This window comes from Armigeres subalbatus, chromosome 3, assembly GCF_024139115.2.
Source record: "Armigeres subalbatus isolate Guangzhou_Male chromosome 3, GZ_Asu_2, whole genome shotgun sequence".
In the NCBI taxonomy this organism is placed as follows: domain Eukaryota; kingdom Metazoa; phylum Arthropoda; class Insecta; order Diptera; family Culicidae; genus Armigeres; species Armigeres subalbatus.
Window position 1 is genome coordinate 181,703,262 of NC_085141.1, and position 15,314 is coordinate 181,718,575.

General features: G+C 42.5%; 1 long non-coding RNA gene across 1 annotated transcript; it reads right to left on the bottom strand.

Annotated features, from left to right (window-relative positions):
• Positions 1 to 8,239: 8,239 nt before the first annotated feature.
• On the bottom strand, positions 8,240 to 9,177 carry LOC134226044 (uncharacterized). Its single transcript, XR_009983380.1, has 3 exons — positions 8,843 to 9,177; positions 8,470 to 8,789; positions 8,240 to 8,404 (listed from the first exon to the last, which is right to left on the bottom strand). It is a non-coding gene; the product is annotated as an uncharacterized LOC134226044 (long non-coding RNA).
• Positions 9,178 to 15,314: the final 6,137 nt, after the last annotated feature.

Sequence of the window (15,314 nt, forward strand, 5' to 3'; positions counted from 1 at the left end):
GGCCACTACACGATCCTGAGCCCGGATTCCCCACTCGGCTGAGTCGGTCCGGTGCCCACGCAACGCTCGACCTCTACGTAACAAACCTGAGTGACCACGTCTCGCAGCCGGTTGTATACCAGGAGCTCAGTTCGGATCACTATCCGGTGGTGGCGGAACTGGGCTCCTCGGTCAATCGGCACCAGCAGTTACGGCGGAACTACCACCGAGTGAACTGGCAGCGTTTCCAGCAGTGCGTCGATAACACCGTTGACTACGAGGTGCGTCCGGAGACGCCGGAAAGTATCGACCGCCAGCTGTGCGCTATCAAGGAGGCGATCACGGCGGCCCGAGAGCAACACGTACCGACGGCTCGGCAGGTAATTATTTTATTTATTCAGACTAAGGCCGAAGTGGCCTGTGCGGTATATAAGATTCTTCTCCATTCGGCTCGGTCCATGGCTACACGTCGCCAACCACGCAGTCTACGGAGGGTCCGCAAGTCATCTTCCACCTGATCGATCCACCTTGCCCGCTGCGCACCTCGCCTTCTTGTGCCCGTCGGATCGTTGTCGAGAACCATTTTCACCGGGTTACTGTCCGACATTCTGGCTACGTGCCCGGCCCATCGCAGTCGTCCGATTTTCGCGGTATGAACGATGGATGGTTCTCCCAACAGCTGATGCAATTCGTGGTTCATTCGCCTCCTCCACGTACCGTCCGCCATCTGCACCCCACCATAGATGGTACGCAGCACTTTCCTTTCGAAAACTCCAAGTGCGCGTTGGTCCTCCACGTCCTCCACGCATCGTCCAGGTCTCGTGTCCGTAGAGGACTACCGGTCTTATTAGCGTTTTGTAGATTGTCAGTTTGGTACGGCGGCGAACTCTATTCGATCGGAGCGTCTTACGGAGTCAGTACGTACGATTTCCAGCCACTATGCGTCTCCGAATTTCTCTGCTGGTGTCATTTTCGGCAGTCACCAGTGAGCCCAAGTACACAAATTCTTCTACCACCTCGATTTCGTCACCACCGATGCAAACTCGCGGTGGGTGGCTCACATTGTCTTCTCTTGAACCTCTTCCTATCATGTACTTCGTCTTCGACGTGTTGATGACTAGTCCGATCCGCTTAGCTTCCCTCTTCAGTCTGATGTAGGCTTCCTCCATCTTCTCAAAGTTACGTGCCATAATATCTATGTCGTCGGCGAAACCAAATAGCTGGACGGACTTATTGAAAATTGTACCACTCGTGTTAATCCCTGCTCCGTATTACCCTTCCAAAGCGATGTTGAATAGCAAACACGAAAGACCATCACCTTGCCGTAACCCTCTGCGGGTTTCGAAGGGACTCGAGAATGCCCCTGAAACTCGAACTACGCACATCACCCGATCCATCGTTGCTTTGATCAACCGTGTCAGTTTATCCGGAAAACCGTGTTCGTGCATTAGCTGCCATAGCTGGTCCCGATCGATTGTATCATATGCGGCTTTGAAGTCGATGAATAGATGATGTGTGGGCACGTTGTATTCGCGGCATTTCTGCAGTACTTGGCGAATGGCGAACACCTGGTCCGTGGTGGAGCGTTCGCCCATAAAACCCGCCTGGTACTGCCCCACGAACTCCCTTGCAGTTGGTGCTAGTCGACGGCATAAAATTTGGGAGAGTACCTTGTAGGCGGCGTTCAGCAATGTGATTGCGCGGTAGTTGCTACAATCCAGCTTATCGCCCTTTTTGTAGATGGGACACGACACCTTCCATCCACTCCTGCGGCAAAACTTCCTCCTCCCAAATCTTGGTAATGACCCAGTGCAGCGCTCTAGCCAGTGCCTCACCACCGTGTTTAAATAGCTCTCCTGGTAGTTGGTCAACCCCAGGGGCTTTGTTGTTCTTCAGCCGGCCAATCTCCTCCTGGATTTCCTGCAGATCCGGAGCCGGTAGAATTCTGTCCTGCGCGCGTTCTCCCAGGTCCATCACCATACCGCCATCTTCGTCTGCCACATCGCCATTCAGGTGTTCTTCGTAGTGCTGCCGCCACCTTTGGATCACCTCACGCTCGTTCGTAAGAAGGTTCCCGTTTATGTCCTTACACATATCAGGCTGTGGCACGTGGCCCTTACGTGAACGGTTTAACTTCTCATAGAACTTTCGTGTGTTATTAGCGCGGTACAGTTGCTCCGTTTCTTCACGGTCTCGATCTTCCTGCGTTTTGTCTGTTCCGCGCCTGTTTATATCGTGCTTCGTTCGCCCTCGTGCGGTGTTGCAGCAATCTCGTCCATGCTGCATTCTTCTCTTCCACTAACTGCTCACATTCGCCGTCATACCAGTCGTTTCTCTGATCCGAGGGCACCGTGCCAAGTGCAGCGGTTGCGGTGCTACCAATGGCGGATCTAATATCTCTCCAGCCATCTTCAAGAGACGCTGCGCCTAGCTGCTCTTCCGTTGGAAGTGCCACTTCCAGCTGCTGCGCGTATTCTTGGGCTAGTCTACCGTCTTGTAGCCGCCCAATGTTAAGCCGCGGCGTCCGACTTCGACGCGTGTTGTACACCGTCGAGAGTTTTGAGCGCAGGCATACTGCAACGAGGTAGTGGTCGGATTCAATATTCGCACTGCGGTAAGTGCGGACGTTCGTGATGTCGGAGAAGAATTTACCGTCGATTAGAACGTGGTCGATTTGGTTTTCCGTTTCTTGGTTAGGTGATCTCCATGTGGCCTTGTGGATATTTATGCGGGGAAAGAAGGTGCTTCGGACTACCATTCCGCGGGAGGCTGCGAAGTTTATGCATCGTTGGCCATTGTCATTCGATACGGTGTGCAGACTATCCGGTCCGATGACCGGTCTATACATTTCCTCCCTTCCTACCTGTGCGTTCATGTCACCGATGACGATTTTAACGTCCCGCAGTGGGCATCCATCGTATGTCTGCTCCAGCTGTGCGTAGAACGCTTCTTTCTCGTCGTCGGGTCTCCCTTCGTGTGGGCAGTGCACGTTGATGATGCTATAGTTGAAGAAACGGCCTTTAATCCTCAGCTTGCACATCCTTGCGTTGATTGGCTGCCACCCAATCACGCGTTGGCGCATCTTACCCAGCACTATGAAGCCGGTTCCCAGCTCGTTGGTGGTGCCACAGCTTTGGTAGAAGGTAGCCGCTCGATGCCCGCTTTTCCACACTTTCTGTCCTGTCCAGCAAATCTCCTGCAGCGCCACGACGTCGAAGTTGCGGGGATGTAATTCATCGTAGATCATCCTGTCGCAACCTGCGAAACCTAGCGACTTGCAATTCCATGTTCCAAGCTGCCAATCGTGATCCTGTATTCGTCGCCTAGGTCTTTGCCGATTATATCGAGTCGCATTATCTCTTATATTGTTCGTAATGATTGGTTTTCTAGGCGGCTTATTGGGCCTGCGCAAACCTCCTGTCTCGTCGGAGGGCCGTCGTGTCAGGGCTGTTTAGCGTCCCACCTGACACCAGGACTTGGGCTTGTGCGCTTTGAGCGGCACACGGTCGCTTTGGTGGGGCCTACTTGCGGATACATGCAGCTTTTTATAGAGGTTTAACAGGGCCCACTGTCAAACCCCACCACATCCTAGGCAAGCCCCACAACTCGCAGATGGCCTGGGGAGGGATCGTCAAGCCCTTGGACATAGTCCCTGCTGCCCTGCTCGGCAGGTAAGCAACTCCTTAAACATCGATACACTCACCAAAGATTTGATTCGATTGCGGAATGTCACTCGCAGGCAGTTTCAGCGTACTGGACTGCCTGAGCTTAAGGCACGCTGCAATCGAATCACAAAATTATCAAGGCCAGAATGGTGGACCTCAAAAATAACGACTTCTCGAATAAGATCCGCACTCTCCCAGATTATGCTAAGCCGTTCTGGAAAATGACCAAAATTCTAAAATCCAAGCCTCGGCCCATTCCACCTTTGATCCCACTAGACAATAATGGCTCGAAGGATCGCTTGATAACTCCTGCAGAGAAGGTCGCTGAAATAGGTCGTCACTTCGTCAGCTCACACAATCTTGGGCAGAACATCGTCAGTCCACACGAAGCAGCCGTCAACGAGCATGCTAACAACATCCATTTGATTCCCAACGACTTCTCGGAGGAGTTGGAGATCTCAGCTGACGAATTGACGGCCTATATCAAATCGTCGAAGAACATGAAGGCCCCAGGCTTCGACAGCATCCTGAATCTCGAGCTCAAACACATGAGTGCTCCGTTCTTTGAGCACCTCTCGCTGATCTTTAATCAGTGTCTCCGGCTTAGCTACTTCCCATCGTCCTGGAAGTCAGCGAAAGTCATCCCCATCCGGAAGCCTGGGAAGGATCCTTCCTCCCCCAAAAGTTATCGACCCATCAGCCTTCTCTCAGGGTTATCCGAGCTATTCGAAAAAGCTATTCATCATCGGTTACTTGAGTCTGCCGAAAATCTCAACATCTTGCTCGAGGAACAGTTTGGTTTCCGACGCGGTCGGTCAACTGTACACCAACTGACCCGAGTTACCAACGTCCTCAGACGGAACAAGTTTGTCTCGAAAACATCCGCCATGGCCTTACTCGATGTCGAGAAGGCATTTGACAATGTATGGCATGATGGCCTGGTGTACAAACTACAACGCTACAATCTTCCCAGCTACCTGGTGAAAATCATCAACAATTACCTGTCGGCAAGGACATTCCGGGTCTCAATCAGCGGAGCGAGTTCCAATGCGCACAACATCGTCGCAGGCGTTCCCCAGGGCAGTATCCTCGGGCCCTGCTTTTCAATCTGTTCACCTCCGACATGCCAGAACCTCCAGAAGGCGGCATTCTGTCTCTGTTCGCAGATGACACATCCCGAGACACATCCATCGTCTACAACGGTAGAGTGATCAGATCGCTAGTGGCAAAACTCCAACGAGGCCTGGATGCCCTGACAGAGTACCTCACCAGCTGGAAGATCTGTATCAACGCGGCGAAGACCCAGGTCATCATTTCCCCCACTCCAAATCCCCTAGACTTGTTCCGCCTGGGGACTGTAAAATCATCCTCAATGGCACGACTGTGGAATGGGCCAATGAGGCCGGCTACCTTGGCTGACCCTCGACAGCAAGCTTATTTTCATGCAACAGGTTGACAAAACGGTGACAAAGTGTAACGTTTTATTGTACCCTTTGATCAACCGCCGGTCGTCATTGTCCCTGAAAATAAGCTTGCTGTCTACAAGCAAATCATCCTCCCTGTGATCGAATATGGCATGCCGGTCTGGGAGAGCTGCGCTAAAACTCACCACCTCAAACTTCAACGGGTCCAAAACAAATTCCTGAGGATGATCCTCAACACCCCTCCCAGGACAAGAACATCCGAGGTCCACCGTCTGGCCGGAATAAAAACCTTACATGAACGCTTTGGTGAGTGTAAAGAAAAGTTTAGGGTTCGTTGCGCCTTCTCGGACCAAGAAGCGATTAGGGCGCTTGTTCCAATCTAGGTTATCAAATTATTATTGTAAATATTAGTGTAAATAGTTAGTTAGGTTATCAAATTTTAAAATTAACTAATGCCTCCTCAAGGTTAACATGTAAAAATTGAACACAAAACAATTACCCTTACAAAACAAGCAAGAAAAACCAAATGAAGATGAAGGGCCAGGTGGCCAAACACTTAAACTGATACACTATTGTATGAACACAAAAAGAAAATGAAAATAAATCGAATTTAAGTCAAAAAAAAAGTCATTCTGTGCTTGATGATGGTCGGATGCAGTGGTGTCGGTTGCGATGGATGCAATCGTCCATCGCATCGCTCGGAGTTCACGGCTAGAGGCCGATGATGGCTAAGGCAGCGAGGGCGCCGGTGGTGGATGAAGAAGAATAAAACTAGAGAGATTTGTTCTGCTCATCCAAGTGATTGGTTTCATAATCCACATGATCCCGGGATGGATACGAGTCATGTCATATGACTGACCATATGTTAAGTTGTGCTTGGTACTAAACGACACGTCCATAAGAAAATTTATTTTATACTATAACAGTTCTGATTCTCTAACAAAAAAAAAATGAAACTGATGGAAATAAAATTGATTAAAATAATTATTTTCGTTTATTTTCAGAAGGCATCAGAAATTAAAGATGCACAATCAGTAATAGTGTTAATATTCATTTTAGATTAGAAAATTTCGCTGTATTACATGTAAATGTTTTAAAAAAAGTCCGCAAAAAATATTCTGATTTTTCTATTCCGATTTTCTGAACGAAAATATTTTGGGATTTCGAAAGGAATCGCTCCGGGCTCCCCGAAAAAATCCTGGGATTCTGTACCAAATCATTCTAGAATTCTGAACGGAATACTTTCGGCCTTCCGAACGGAATCCTTTTGGACTTTCGAAAAAAAATCTTTTGGACTTTCGATTGGAGCGTCCTGGGCTTCTAAATGGAATCTTTTTCTGCTTCTGGACAAAATATCCTCAATAGAATACTTATGAGATTTCCTAGGAAGCACAAAAGGAATCGATTCGAAAACTCAGAATCAGTACTGGAATTTCTCATTTTCAATAAGAGATGTCACGCGATGTTTACATATCTGCCTCTTTCAAAATCTATTGAAACGCGAAGGATGAATGGCATGCTACAAAAATCTCAAAAAATATTTGTTCCGTGACAGGTCATGAAAGTGGGCAATATCTGCTTTATTTTTGTGTTTATTTTCACTTTCAACTCGGCGAGTTAAAGAAGTATGATTAGTTTATCGACCCTTCACTATTTTTCGCATGTATCTATTAAAATAACTTAGAAATTTGAATTTTAAAATAAAGCACAACATCCTTTCATGACTGCCTTTCATGCGAAATTGATCAAAGTACCCACGATTCTTTCATTTGGCTGCCTGAAATAGGAAAAGGCGCTATGCTCTCTGTCTTATGAAGATCACGACCTTTTCCAGTACTGCTCAGAAGAGTTATTCCCGAAAGCCAAAAAGAGCTCCGTTCAGAAAATCGAAAAATATCGTTGCGTAAACCCAAAAAAGGCCTTTCTCTGGGTTTCCGAACGAAATTATTTAGGATTCTGGAAGGAATTTTTGAACAAAATCCTTTTGGGATTCCGAAGCCTAAAAAGATTCCGTTCGGAAGCCAAAAGAATTCTGTTCACTTCAAAACCGCAAAAAGAGTTCCGTTCGGAAACCCAGAAAAGTTCGAAAGACCGCTTGTAAACCCAAAAGATGTAATTTCCGTTCTTTGAGATTCCAACGGATTTATTCCTCCTGTGCCTCTCTTCCGAGTTTCCCAACGGATTTTGAGTTATATTCAATTTATGCTAATGTAACAACATAAAGGGTGTATTCGATAAAAATGGCACACACATATTAACCCACCAAAATCAAACCGATTATCGGATTTTCTTGAAATTTTCAAGGAATGAAAAACTTTTAATGAGTTATGATTTACAACATTTGTTTTATTTGATTCCATCACCCATCCCGAATGGGCGCATATTCCTTTTCACTCCTCCCATCAAATTTTGTACAATCGATTTTCCCAGTGTTTTTGTTGTTTTTACATAAACTGTAAAAACAACTCAAGTTCTATTTTACTAATTTTGGGATGTTTGCGAAGTTTTGTCGTCACAATAGCCCAAAATTGTTCAATTGGGCGAAGTTCCGGTGAATTTTGCAGGTTCATATACTTTGGCACAAATTTAACTCCGTTAGCTCAGTACCACTCCAAAACGTTTCGAGCGTAGTGGCATGACGCCAGATCAGGCCAAAACAGAGTTGATCCTTTGTGTTTTCTTATGGGAGCGCTTACTTCACCACATACGCAAATCATCTGCCTTCATTGCAAATTTTGATAATTTTTTCGTTCGAACATCCTCCGGAATATCGAACTTAGACTTGGTAACGAAATAATCTTGCCTACACACAAAAAAAAATCGTTGGTAAAAATAAAAGAAACGTTGGTAAACCTAAGAAAATTAGTTAGTGATTTTCAGTAGAAAGTATAGGATTGTTAAATCTACCAGAGCAAAACTGTCACTTTAGCAAGAACCTTGACAAGTGCAAATCTTTTCAAAATAACATTTTCCTCTCAGAATGAAACGTGATTTTTTCTTTACAATCAACTAGTAATATTGTCAAAACAAGAAGTCATGTTATTTTCAATTTAATATGTGCTTTTTCATTTTCAGCCAGAATCAAATCCTAAAAATTGAAAATTCATTATTTTTTCCATTTTATTATTTAACTTTATTTTTATAGGTTTTTGGGTTTTATTATTTAAAAAATGTAAAGATCACTTTCTTTTTATCGTCTCGATCAGGTACTTGAAAGCCTCAAGAGCCGCTTTTTCGTGGTGGCTGCGATGCGCTAGAACAAGTTGGAACAAATTCCCTCCATATTGGCCCATTGCAGTTGGCGCAAAATTAGTTCTTCGCTATCTCGAAGCGCCTCTAAAATGTTATAAAGAAAATGTAATTTGATAAATAAATGAAATATTCTAAAAATTGAGCCCTACCTTATCCCTCGGTGAACAACATCAGATCCTTTCCAATCGGCTGCCTTTCGGTTCGACCAATGCGCTACACATATCTGCGGAATTCTAGCTGATGTCAAAATACATAAAAACATTCACTTCGCCCACGTCGATGTGGCGATCGGAGGATGCACGAATCTCTAGCGAAGACCTTCATAGCGGCGACATATTCTTTCTTTGTTATGGGTGGAACCTTGACCAATGATATCTTTCGGCCTCAACGGCGGTCCGTTCTGCAGCAGCATCCGATGATCAACCGGCACCGAATAGCGAATAACCGAATAACCTTTTGAATCCGGGTTCTGTAAAAAAAAATAGTTATGATTCATAGAAAAAGAACGCTATTTGAACTTACGAGGAAATTCAAGTTGCACTCCGTTTCGGTGCTGCTCTTGCGAGAAATATTACCACCGGATTCCTCCCGTATCTTCCGCAGTTCAATTCTTCAACCGGACATCCTTCAGTACATGTTTGGTTGTGGTATGCTCGCCCTGAATGCTGGACCAGCAGGTTCAACCGGTTCCGACGCGGAGTATGTTGTCGTGATGAAATACTAATTTGACTGATCGTAAAAAATCCGCCGGATCTTGTTCTGCTGCATTTTTGCAATCAGTAACTTCACGCGTATGCTATATGCACAATCTGAATGTTCTCCTTCTTGGGTCCCATCGGAATTAAATACTATTTGAAGCTGCACAAACGGGATCAAAAACGCGCGGAAGATTGTTGTTTATATTTTCGAACTTTTTCGGCAACTGTCATGGGCTGCCAGTAATCATATTTTTACCTGTCAGTGTTGCCGAAAATGTGAATCGTATAAGTTTTATTAACTATTTTACAATTTTTGTTCTGAAAGTTTTCACTGTGAACCTCAAAGTTTTAAACTGAAAAAAAACTTTCAATTAAATCAATTTTATATTTCACTGAAAAGGTTTAGCTGTTAAAAATACCAGATTACCAACATTGTTAAAATAAAATTAGAAAATGTTGGAATCCCAACTTTTTTTCGCTCTGTGTAGGAAATTGACGGAAGTCAGGCTTGATGCAGGTTTCATCATCCATCACGATGCAACACGATTTGGTGAACAACTTCATGTAAAGATTCCAAGCGCGGGTTTTTGCAGTGGCGTTTCCCTTTTCATTTCGGTTTGAGGTTGTTTTTACCTTGTAAACATAAAACCTAGCATGCTTCATGGTTTTCTGCTCAAAACCAACCGACACCTTGGACTTGTTAGCGACATCTCAGATGAACACGTTTTGAAACTTCTTGAGCTGTTGCACCACTCCTGGTCGTTTTACTAACCATTGGACCATGCACTTCCTTCATTTGAACACTCAGACGCTCCTTGGAGGTCTGATTAGAACATTATTCAGAGCTTTGTAGTGGAATATCTTCACTTGGCATAAGACGAGATATGTACAGTGATCGTTCGCTAATTGGGGCGTTTTGACAAGCGTCAATGTTGTTTACTTTTTGTATTGAACAAAGGAAAATTTTACGCGCCAGAAAATATCGATCCCGCCAAACACGGAAACAAAACGTCAACGCGTTTTTGACATCACATTCTGACGTTTAACAGCTTTTTAATTGGGTTTTGCCCCAATTAACGAACCCCCAACTAGAACTCCCCCAAGAAATTATGATGTTTGAGCGGGTCGCATAATGCACGCAATATGAACTTTTGCTCGAGTAGACGACCCGCTCAAATGTCCAAATCCATCGGGTGAGTGAATTCGATGAACCGCTGCACAGGTTTACGTCACAGAATTAGTAAGTAGTACAGTCGCGATTCGCTGGTTGGGCCACGACCTCGACCCAACTAACGAATTCGGTTTTATAGTTGGGCCAACTGACAGCCATTTGAACACGTGTATTTCGACTTGAACATCACAAATGATGCCCAGTGACGCCCAATCCCGTTTTCCGTATTTACATTTAATTTTGACGTACGGTTGCTTTTCAGTTGGGCCATGACCCAACCAGCGGAGGCCCAACTAAAAAGTGACCCAAGTATTAAGATCCCAACCAGCGAATCCCGACTGTATTGTTTTTATATATATATATATTTTATTCTTTATAATAAATGTGTATTTTAAAGCTTTGTAGCTGACCTCATGACAAAAATGTGTCTACTTGTCTGCTGAAAGAATCGTGGTCCATCGGCACCTTCCACGATCGCAACAGCATCCATATACAGATGGGACTGACTTGCGGTTAGCGGCAGTACAGATCTACATGAAAATCTACAGAAAAAAAAACTTAGTTTAAATATGTGAATCCTTCCAAGGGGCAACTACATCAATAAGTTTTAGAAATTAAGGTGAATTTGAGCGTGGCCCCGGGCCACCACAAATCTTATGTACCGTCATATGGGGGAAAGATGATCATTTGATGTGTCAGTCAAACGTGCCTAATTTTTTCATGAAACAGTAGTCAACAATATTATCCGTTCAAGTAATGTTACCGCCAGGTAGAAAATCCGAGTTTTTCGATTATAATCATGAAAGTACATTTCGTGGAAGAAAGAGAGAGATACTCATAAACGTCATGACGCTATTTTTGTTTCAAATATTAACTTCGTAGACTTCTTTACGTAGTAAATTTAACATTCATACGAATAACCTAGTGTATTTTGACGGCTAGGTCATAATGATTTTAGTGGAGCTGGCTTCATCAACTTCACCCCAAACCAGTGATTTCTGCAAACCCAACTCAAGCATTTAAAAAAAAAACAAGTCAATAATTATCCGATTTTGACAATTCAGGGATGCCTGAACTTGAAATTTAATGTTCATGGAACCGACCATGGCCATCGAATACCGAAGATATAACGGGTTTTTCAAAGGTAGGTTCAGAATCGTAAATTTGTGATGCGTATTAAAACAGACAAACAGATGTAACGGTAAAGAAATTACCATCGACCATGACTTCAACGATCCATTTGAATTGCGCGTTTCAAAACTAGAGGCGCTTGCATCGTTATCCTTCGAGTTAGATATTTCACTCCAACGCCTTCTGGTGATAATGTCGTGCAAAACATTGTTTCATGTAACTCGCTCGCAAGGTGGTGTCAGAGGAGTTTATGGTACATATTAGGATAAGTTGTGGTTAAAAACAGAACAATATTACTAACCACAAATAGAGTAGGGCTCTTTCATTTTTTCTTTTTTCATTAGTTATATGATTCTAGTTGGGATCTAAAACGGAAAAAAACAAACATTCGTGTTTTGTTGATTCTACCTATTGAACTGTCACACCGTCTACCTATCGAGCAAAGTAAACGAATGCTTATTGGTAAAGCGGAAGTATTGTTATCGCCTAATGAGTATTATGGCGAATTAAAACGCAAGAATTGAAATGTATTTGATTTGTTCTCCCGTGAAGTCACTTGAAGGGTTGAACAAAAATGAAAGTTGTCAACATAATAACAATAGCTGCATTCAGAATAAGTGTAAGGAGATCCTCTTTGCGCAACTATATAGGGGAACTGTACCGGTTTTGGCCATGTTCCTAATTTGGCCAATTTGCGAATAACTCCGAAAATAAAGCAATTCGCGAGGGTTTTATTAGTTTTAACAAAAGATATATCCCTCACGGTTCAACGCTGCTTTCAACTGACCGATTATTTTGGAAAAATATGTATTTTTCAGGGTTGGCCAAATTAGGCACTAAGTTGGCCAAAACCGGTGCACTTCCCCTAATCAAAAACTTTGTCGTTACTAAGTAACGGAAAAATCAAGGGGCACACAAATGGAAGAATAATATGAATCTTATTTGGAATACAAGGGGCAACTAGATTTCGTAAAACCTTTGGGTACCAGAAAATTAGTGCATTGGAACCATAAAGTACACAGCAAATAATTTTGAAAAACGACGTGTAAAATTGCAGTTAATCCCATCAAACGAATTAACAATCGATATTCGATTAAATTTGATTGAATTTTACAAGGAAGCACGGTTTAAATTTATTTCGATTTAAAATAATAGATCGATTGAATGTTACGTTTATTTGCATGCTCCAACATTTAAAATCACAACATATTTTTATCTGTGTAAGTACTAATCTGTTCCGACCCCAACATCTTGATTATTAAATCTATGCTCGAATCTTCTCGCGACTTTCAATTCGGAGCTTTTCTTCCAAAGTTTTACGAACTAAATAATGCATTGTTTGGGGCATCTTAATGCGAATCCAATGCATAACTTCCGAAGTTGGATAACTTACCTGTATCTCTAGAAAAAAAAACCTTTCTGTCGAATCTACAATATGTTTAATCATTCCTTTTATTGTTGTTGCAGCGGCATTCATTTGAAGGAAACGGAAATAGATTGGTTGTGATATCGATTAAGTAAGCAGCCACATTCTTCCAAACATTTTGTAAGTATATTTTCTATAGTTAATTTAGTTACAAATTACAGTACATACATAGTAATATAATTTCAAATATAATATTTGTTTCTGTAAAGTTATGTTGTCTTTCTTGTCATTTTCAATGTTCAGCATTAGTCACTTTCATTGATTTTACTTGGTTTTTTGATGATCTGTTTGTTCTATATTGGAAAGAAACTTCCATGTTGACTGAATTGAAACTTAATGTTAATAGTGTTTGTGTCCGGCCAAAAATCAGTGCTTCTTCGGATATTGAAGTGCTTTGCATTTATATTTTTTTTAAATTAGGCTTTTCTATGCATCGGAAAAGTTGCGTTTTGTAGTTAGCACCGTTTTCTGTCAACTTTCCGATTGCAATTAATTTTGCATGCGTTCCTCGAGTACTAAACTAAACTTTTGATCACACAATTAGAGATGTAACATACGTTTGGTAACTGTTTGATTTTATTTCCCGTTCAGGTGACATTTGCAGAGGTAGTTACGTTTTGTTGTTCGTTTGGATCATTCAAGGTGATTTTCTTCTTTTATTGACAATCCCCATCGAGTCATGTAGTTGTGTACCTGTGTCTGTCTATGCTATTTATAAAATTTGATAAATTGTGGTTCGCTGCGAGGTTTATTGAAAACATTTTCCGTCGAGGTAGATTGGCAGCAAGTACTTTTTTCTGGCTTTCCCACCGACTTTTTTTTCTTTATTCGATATCCCTGAACGTCAAGTGAGCCGAAGCATCGGAGGTATTTTGGTTGGATATTTTGATGAATAAATTTTATATTTATTAAACTGTACCTCCGTATTTGGGGAGACAAAAACGCGCCTGCGAGCTCAAAGGACGGTGGGTTTCGATTTTTATACGAGAAAATCTCCGCGCTGAGGAATTTAATAAATTTTCCTGTTTCGGGCAAGGTCTTTACTCTTTTTACCACCCCTTCCTATCGATATCTGCTCTTTTCGAGACGTCTTTTCCAATTTCCATTCTACAGGTTCGATCGTTTCCATTTCTAGTTTGCCATTCGCTTTGTCAACTGTAGTTGTGAAGGATCTTTTGCTTTCGCTCCGATTTGCTTTGTTATACCTCTCAAACCACCTCGTACTTTTTTTTATCTACAATGTTTAGCTTTTTTATTGGCAACCATTTTTATCTGTTTCTGACATTGCACATATTGCTATTACAAGTTACGCAACATAAAGAAATAAAAAAATCCTTGTTTTCTTTTCACTTGCCCCCATATCTCGGTTCCATTGCTGGAATGCCTTCTGTGGAGGATGTTTTTCTGATAAATTTAGACTCTGCGTTTGGCGTCATAAATAAAGCGCTTGCAAAAAAAGAAAAATAATAACCGTAAAACAAAATTTTGTTGTACCTGGCTCGGTGCCGCCAATTTTGATAATGCCACGTGGATAGGTAAATCGGTAAACATTCGACCACGAGACGGCAACAACGATGAAACGTTCTCAACTTTCGCTCACTGATGATACGATGTGATCCATCGAAAACACACTCACTCATTCCGACCGCGGCGCGGTTGGGGAACATTCTGCTGTTACCTGCTTCAAAAGAAGGCTGCGAGTGGGTGGAGGTCGTCGTCCCTATTCATAATCGTAATCGCTTGGGTTATATCGAAAACACCTTTCAAATTGGCCTTATCTTTGTGCCTATCGTGCTTTGTACTGATAAATGATTCCGAATAATTTCATATTTGCATCTACCTGGTGAAGAATGATTAATGACCTTTCTTCAAATTCAATGTTTAATTATAATCATTAAAAAGTATCGCTGAAGATCACTTGACGTTTTTTGTAGTGCACAAAAAAAAATCTAGTTAAGTGTAAACACTAAAAGAAAAAATAAACACTATGAACTTTCATTGAACCTTCAATATCGGAGTTAAAAAAATGAATATCCCCATCGTCTGTTTCTTGCACAATAGTAGCAACAACAAATCACTTCCACTAATTTGAATAAAAATGCTGTATCAAAAATAACAAAAAAGGCCCTTGAGAAAAACACGTCTATTACCTTGCATAAATAATTTCATAAACCCAGCATATTACAATAATTCAAATGTATGAATTAATTAAATTGGATTCAACTTTCGAGTACAAAAAATAGGCACCGGAGGTGCCGAATCAAATTAAGGAAACGATGTCCTGCTTTGCATTCTGGGGCAACCCAAATGCGGCGTTTTTAATGCGCGCTGTGGACGACAACGATTTGCTCCTCATTATTCGTTTACACAGATCGATCGGTTTCCCCTGCGGCCTAGCCGATGTCAGTGCGCGGTAGTCAGGAGTTGAGAACGTTCCCTAATGAACAAAAGGAAAAAAAAACAAATGAAAACTAAACTCGATTTGATTTTGATAGAGCAGTGTCGACGAAGTATTTCCATTTTCCTGTGTCTGAGGTGATGTGATTTTCTTTTTGGGATTATATTTAT